Below are 8,250 nucleotides of genomic sequence, written 5' to 3' on the forward strand. Positions count from 1 at the left end.
TGAACTCAAAAGAAGATGCTTTGAAGAATGTGGGCAACTAAACAGCTGCTGATCCTCAGTAACTTCCACAGTGGAGAAAAAATGCTATCAGAGTCATTGGGGACCAGAAACTGTTTGGTACCCACATTCGTCAAAGTATCTTCTTTTATGTTCAACAGAAGAAATAAATTATTACAGGCTTGGAACAACTTGTGGGTGTGTAAACGATGACACAATTTTCATTTTTGGGTGAACTGTCCCTTTAAGTCAGACAGTCCATATTTTAAACCGCGCAGGTTTGTTTACCGCATGCTGCGCTCGTGTGAAAGGGCTTTAACGACGCGCGCTCTGGAGACTCCGTCGCTATGGAAACAAAGACGTCAAAATCACGCGCAAATGAGCTTCTCTAATACTTCATATGAAACTGATTTCATTATAATTGCTATTAGAATTATAAACAGTGTAAAATACTTTTGTACTACAAATCGTGTCCCGTATTGATTTGATACGGGACGCATCATTTTACCATTAAATAGGCCTACGGGACGATTCCATATTTTAAGGGATGGGGGGCAACCGAGCGGCAAACTCCCGACGGCTGGCTCCGCCTACTTTAGGCTTCAAAACGCTCGTCGGAAGTCTACGGGTTACGTCACGGACACTACTTCCATGTTTTTATACAGTCTATGGTGGCAACCCTAGTGAGAATTGTTCACTCAGGATTTAAGTTAGCAAAAGTTTAACATTCCCAAAATCAAACCATTCGTGGAAACAATGTAGAAATGCGAAAGAAAAAAGACTAGCTTATCGTATCGATACTCAGTCGAACAATAATCCATCATCTCATGCTCCAAAGTCCATTTATCATCGTCTCAGGCACAGGTTCGATGATTCAGATGACAAATGATCTTGCTCATGCAGTGTTGTCCATTGTTTGCTGCGTCACAGGCAGCTAACGTTTGAAATGCGAACCGAAGCTCACAAGGCTTAAAAAGTACTCACAGCTTCACAAACCACTGGCTTATATTAATAATGCGAAAAATTATTCTGTTCAGTTAAATCCAGCTGACGAATCCAGGTTGCCTGTTGTAGCCTACACTGTTCACATCACATCACCAGCACATCACATTTGAATTGAGCGCGAAAGCAATCTATCCCACAATGCAATGCATTTACAGTATGATACTGTATTTCAAATTTAGCTGGCTGAAAACAGAAAACTGCTGTATATTTACAGACAGTTACTGTTTTATAAAAATACTGTATAATACTGTTAGAAAATACCTGTAAATGTACAGTAAAGTTTTACAGTGTACTCAGTATTGTTACCTTTTGTGAATCTGTATTTTCTTATAGGAGAATAAGTTGTGATATCTTGCCACCTGATCTGGATAGCATTCCTTTGGATGAAAAGGATGTGCACTTAAATCAGACGAAACATAAAACAACGTAAAAGCATTAATACTTTTGATACTTTGATTGAAATGGACACTGAAGAGAATTAGGACATGATGTAGAGAAGAGGATCAGCTGAAACTTTCTTCACTCGCAGAGTAATTGTCATGATCCCAAGATTTCAGTAGTCAGTACTAATACCTGTAAAACGGTCACACCTATTATATAGCCTACCAATTTAAATATGACTTCAAAAACTTATTTTTAGATTTTTATTTTTATTATTATTATTCTTTATTAACTTTATTTTTCTAACCCATTTGGCAGACATTTCACCTTGTTTTAAGCATAGACTCATTTAATTTTGATGATTTTTTCAGAAAACTAGACCTAACATCTTAAGTCATTTTGCTTTTCAAGTAAACATCTAAGTTCAAGTAAATGTTTAAGAATGTGTCACAGAAGCACTGCAAATATGGAAAATAAAAAGGCACGATTTAAGCGTAGCAGTTTATTTGTTAATTCTACAAAACTTTCCATATACCCAGGAAACAAAACAGGTAACAACTTTAAATAATGATGAGAACAGACAAAGGGCAACTGGAACAGAGACTGTATAAATACACAGGGAGATAAACAAGAACAGGTGTGACTCGCAACAAACACGGTAATTAAACAGGTGGGGAAACTACAACAAAGGAAACGTGCACAAAACATCAATCTTAGAGAATGTTCTTATTTTGTAGTGGAAAACAAGACAAAAATACAAAGTAAGAAAATCAATTTTTTGCATGTGCTCTCCAAGTCTGCTTTACTGATACTGTAGGTGGTTTTACTGGTATTGTTACTGTTACTGGAAAAATCTATATGTTGCTAATTTTAATGGATTAACCACACCCTTAACCCGAATTAGACTTTACTAGAAATTTGCGAAGAAACCCGTTGCACTAAACCATTTTAGTTTTTACACAAATTGAAACTAAACAGCTTTAGTTGAATTAACATAGAACCTTAAGTTTATGCAGCAGTAGACAAATCACGTTTACATTAGTAGTCTTTACTCAAAATCATTAGTTCACATCAATTATTATTTGGAGTATACTGTAGATTGCATAAAATAACTATTGCAAGTTACAACTACAAAAATATATACAGTGGGTACGGAAAGTATTCAGACCCCCTTAAATTTTTCACTCTTTGTTATATTGCAGCCATTTGCTAAAATCATTTAAGTTAATTTTTTTTCCTCATTAATGTACACACAGCACCCCATTATAATTTTTTGCCTCTAATACACCACTATGTCCAACTGTCTTTGGGCGCGCACACGGCGTCCAGTGCGTGAGGTGTGTACGCGCTCTGGCGTAGTTTACGTTAATGGGTGTGTTGATATCCAGCCGAAGAGCAATCAACCATAACTTCAGGCGAGCAGGCTCAGAAGTTGGGAATACGTGGAAAGTCACCACTCCCGAATAAGTTAGCACGAGAGAACTCATAGATTTTGTTACCATTGCCATGCATTATACGACTGATAGACTGCAACGGTTAAAGTTAAAAATCATCATATGTGTTCTACTGAAGAAACAAAGTCACCTACATCTTGGATGCCCTGGGGGTAAGCAGATAAACATCAAATTTTCATTTTTGGGTGAACTATCCCTTTAAGTGTTTCTGTCACTGGTGAGCGTAATTTAGTAAAATTGATATGGGTGTCTGTCTTTATTATTACAGGTTTGGCTCTGTCTTCAGCTGCTGTAGTAGGAGTAAGTGCTGCTGTTCTGGACTGGGGCTGCTTGTAACTGCAGTTGCTGCTGTGATTTACTATAGCAAGAGAGTAAGTGGTGTCTGTCTCTATCTCATGTGAATTATCGCTGTTTATTATTTTAATTACAGAGCATCACATTCTCTGGCATTCAAGCGTGACTGCTGTATTAGCCTCCTGTGAATCTGTGTCTCTTTCAGGAGAATCATGCCCCAACATACAGTGCAACATTTTTTTTTTTCTTTTTGACACTTTTATTTAAAGGCACAGTGACGAGAAGAACTGAGAGAATAGGATCAAACTCACTGAAAGTAAATATTGATTCAAAATGATTAGCAATTAAGAAACAAAGTATCACATTACCTGCAATAGATCAGCAAGTGCTTGATGTTTGTCAGTATGTCCAGGTTTATTAAAGCTGCTGGAGATCTGTGGGATGTTAAAGTTGAACATCCATTACAGATGTTTTCTCCATCTCTGTGAAGCATGTTTAATGTGATGTAACTAATAGGTTTTCTTGATCTGTTTATGAATATTAACACTATATGCTAGAGATGACCTGCCTTCACTTGAATGTTTATTTATTTTGACATAGGCCTAGATGTTTCTAGTTTTACTAGGTAAGAATGTCTGCCTTAAGCGTTGACTTAGTTTTCCTTTTTAAGGGTAGATAAGTTAGAATAGGTAGATTTAGGTATATTTGTGCGTCATGATAGATTTTTGTCATGCAAATGTTTAGTCACATCAGAGTTAAAATCTGCCAAATATAAATCAATAAGAGCTGGACAGATGATTTTGTTTCATTAACACTACTTTTCCAGTATTTTGATAAACTGTTGAAATATTTAAATGATCTGTGCATATGAAATTTATTTCTGAAACAAGCAACAATAATATGTATGCATGTTCATGTGATAACATTAAAACACACGATTCAATTAATAACTGAATTCTTTGATGTTATTATTGTTGAATTCCTAGTTATATCACTAGATGGCGCTATAATACTGTTTGTGGTGTGCACACTTTATGTATTAATGTAATATCAGGCAATTTGAGCACACGGTGTGGATGCTGTTTTGAGGTAATAATAAATAAAACATTTTATTCAAAACTTAGGAAAGCTGAATATATGCTGTAGGCTACTAAAAGATTTTCTGCAAAATAAGTCAAAAGATAGAGCATTGTTTCAATACCATAGAGCAGTGGTTCTCAAACCTCTCCATGAAGTACCCCCAGCACTGCACATTTTCTCCCTATATCTGACACACCCACTTCAGGTTTTGCAGACTCCACTAATGAGCTGATGAGTTGAATCAGTGTGATAGATGAGGGAGACATACAAAATGTGCAGGGCTGGGGCGGGGGTACTCCGGGACAGGTTTGAGAACCACTGCCTCAGCTAATACATTAGTGAAGGCATACAGAAAAAACATATCAAGTTTACATATTTCCCTCTGCCAGAGCTCTAAAATCTTGTTTAAAAATGGAATGTGAAGAGTCATGCCAAGTTTATGTAAATGGAGAACTCTGAGATACACGTCCATTCAAAAGTCTGGGGTTAGTAAAAAAAAATTTTTTTTCAAACTTTTATTATAAAATATAATAAAATAAGTATAAAATTGATCAAAAGTCACAGTAAAGACATATTACAAAATATTTATATTTTCTACAAAATTCTATTAAGGTACTCCGGGACAGGTTTGAGAACCACTGCCTCAGATAAACTAGTTTATTTATTATTATTATTGTTATTATTATTTTTTATTTTTTAACAATGCATCTAGCCCTTGTAGACGTTCTGGTTCACACTCCATACCAGTTGGTGGCTGTAATGCAGCAGTGCGTTGTTTGCCAACCACCAATAAACCCTAGAAGAAACGCTGTATTAGTTTCACTTTTGACGGTGTATATATCTGCTTTCTGTGAGATCCCATACTTGTAGGGCATTTTTTAGTTTTACAATACAGAAGCATTAGGTGGAGACACACACATTTAATGCGGGGTGTCATTTATGTAAAAGGAAGCAACACGACTGCAGACCCAACGCAAAATAAATAAATCTCCTAGCAGACGAATCGCATCGTATGCTATTCGTGTTGCGGGTGTGTTATAAACAACAGAGTGAGTAATTTACTGTCACTGCAGACGTGTATTAATGTTTTATTATCGTGTAGCGTGAAATCCTCGACACATTTGATGCTCTTTATTTGACTGAAATAATGTTTTATGTGACCACTGCCCATGTTCGCGTGACGTCTTAAGCTACGTACCGCAGTAGGTGTTTAAGTAGCGTCTTTGTGTCATTTTTCTTAGTAATGAACGCAGGTGTATTTATCAGTGACAACTTTACTGCAAAGCAGTCCTGTGTTCCAGACATGAATGATTCCTCATCCTGTGTTCCCGTGTGTTGCTGAGGAGAGGTGTGCTGTTATTTAAAGTGACCACACTTATTTTCACCTGCTGGAAGATGAATCGGGTGAAAAGTCCCTTAGATGCACACTGAAACAGGGACCATATCAGACATGTTGGCTCTTTTGACCAGTAAACAACCACCCACTCAGAGCACACTGTAGGTACTAAAATCTACCAGAACACTGCACTAACCACGCATTTGCTAATGCTTTTTTCCTACTAAAAATAAATAAATACACAACAACAACAACAAGTGGTTTGTATCATTTGTTGGATAACACTCATTCGCCCATCACTCATGTTTTGTTCCCTGATCCTCAGGTGGCGTTACACAGCTGGAACTAGAGCAATATCTTGAGCAGTCCACATATTTGTGTCTGTTACCATTGGAAACTTAAGGTGAGATTTTCTATCTTATTATGATCTTACGTTGCATTCACGCCATAATTACCGTAATTTCGAGATGACAACACTTGACATTCTACTGGGAGCTGTTCACACCCTGACTCATAACTATCGCACTATTAATGCCTAAACATAGTGCGTAATGAATCTGAGGTGGTCAGGTAGTACAAGTCGTAGCTCTCAGAAAAGTCCCAGTTCACAAGTTGTAATTATGAGTTCTACGAGGACGTGAACACTTTTTACAAGTTGGTATTTCATAATTACGATATGGCGTGAACGCACCTTTAGTCTCGCACTCTAAATTCCAACCAATGTTTTTTATCTATATGGACAGGAGCTATTGAAAAAAAATCCAGTTTGTTAGTTTCTCATTAAAGTTGATGCAAACAAAATAAATTATTAACCACCATCAAATAATACATTGTAAATCATACATTGTATTTATTCTTAAAATAACCCAGACACTGGCAGATAAAAACCTTCATAAGAAAAAATAGGGTTCAAGAACAGTTCTGCTTAGAAAGAGTTGAAACTACTTAAACTACATTTTCAGAAAAAAGGTACAGGCGCTCACCGGTGCATTACCTTTTTGCCCATTTAGGTACTATATGCACCCTTAAAGGGTAAAAGGTGTACCTTTTGAAAAGATACTGCACATGACAACTTTTGTAGCTTTTTCTGAGAGTGTAGTACTGCATAACTGCAGGATCACTGTGTAAGATCATCAAGCACACAAAGTATATAATATTTCACTTTTTCATACTAATATCACTTTTTGATTTGAGACATTTTTGTCAAAAAGCAGCACTAATGAGTTTAGTATTTTGAAGTAAAGTGGCTTCCCTGTAGAACAGAACGGTTTCATGTGAGCATAAATGAAAAAATCCTCGCAATGACATGCTGATCACACAGACTGACACCTCAGACACACTCGCACTGAGACACTATTGACACCTCATATACACTCGCTTGGCACATGCTTACACAGGTGTATTATTGGCACCTCAGACACACTCGCACTGAGACACTATTGACACCTCAGATACACACTTGCACAGATACACATTCAAACAGACACTATTGACACCTCAGATACACTCACACGGCACACGCTTACACAGACGAAATATTGACACCTCAGACACACACTTGCACAGATACACACTCAAACAGACACTATTGACAATGTAGACACACACTAAGAAACTGCCATCAAATGCAAGCATCCAGCAGCAGACACATTCTCATGCACAAGCTGTTTGCCTACCCAACAGATCAAACCACATTTCTGTACAGATATAAATAATCAATACCACAGCAGAGTTTACTTTGTCACCTTTTGACAACTAGTTTGCATCTGTGTTTTGCAAACATGAAAATGCTGCAATGAAAATGCTCGACCATCGACTGAGAGTCTGAGGTCGTTGCAGGAGGTTCCCAATGAAAATTATCTGATAATAAGTGTCTTGTATTTAGAACAGCATCGAAGTTTGATCATCTTCTGATTTTGATTGGTGCATATTCCACATGATGCTCCTCTTCAACCTTCTTTAAAAAAATGCATAATACAAGAAATAATAATAATAACAATAATAATAATAATAATAATAAATGTGATTTTTTTTATAAACTTTTATAAACATGTGGTGCGGTTGTGTGTGAAATTTGTGCGATAGATCATTATGCTATGAAGGCTCATTACTGCCATTAGGCCTGTCACAATAATCAATATATTGAGTTATCACACAATATATGGAAAAAGCAGACATCGACAGGTGAAAAGACGGCATCATTTGAGGCCTTATAGTGTTTTCCTTACAACTCCAGACTCCAGTATTGAAGAATAAGTCCAAATAGACTCAAAGCTACAATTCACTGTTCTGGTGCTTATATGACTTTAACAGCGCAAAATAGTGCTCTTTCACAGCTAGCGTTAAGGGGATTTCACACAGGGGAGAATGCATTTTGCATTCCACTTGTGCGGGGGGTTTTTTTTCCGTCTTTTTCTTCAATGTGTTTCTATGTAAACGTGCATTAGATGGATGTGTTTGACTGTCTTTTGCAGCATCTTGTGCATGCAATATTATGCATGCACTACTTGCATTATTATGCTGTTATATTATCATTATATATTCAGTGGCATAAAATGGTCTTAAAATGACAATAATATCACATCGCAATTTTTTGATGGGGCAATATATCGCACAACAAAAAGTTATTATCGTGACAGGCCTAATCATTATGTTACTTTTACACAGAGATTGGTAGGTCTATTAGTAAAATCTGTTGACTTT

This window comes from Sinocyclocheilus rhinocerous, unplaced genomic scaffold, assembly GCF_001515625.1.
Source record: "Sinocyclocheilus rhinocerous isolate Xijiao unplaced genomic scaffold, SAMN03320098_v1.1 scaffold4474, whole genome shotgun sequence".
NCBI lineage: Eukaryota > Metazoa > Chordata > Actinopteri > Cypriniformes > Cyprinidae > Sinocyclocheilus > Sinocyclocheilus rhinocerous.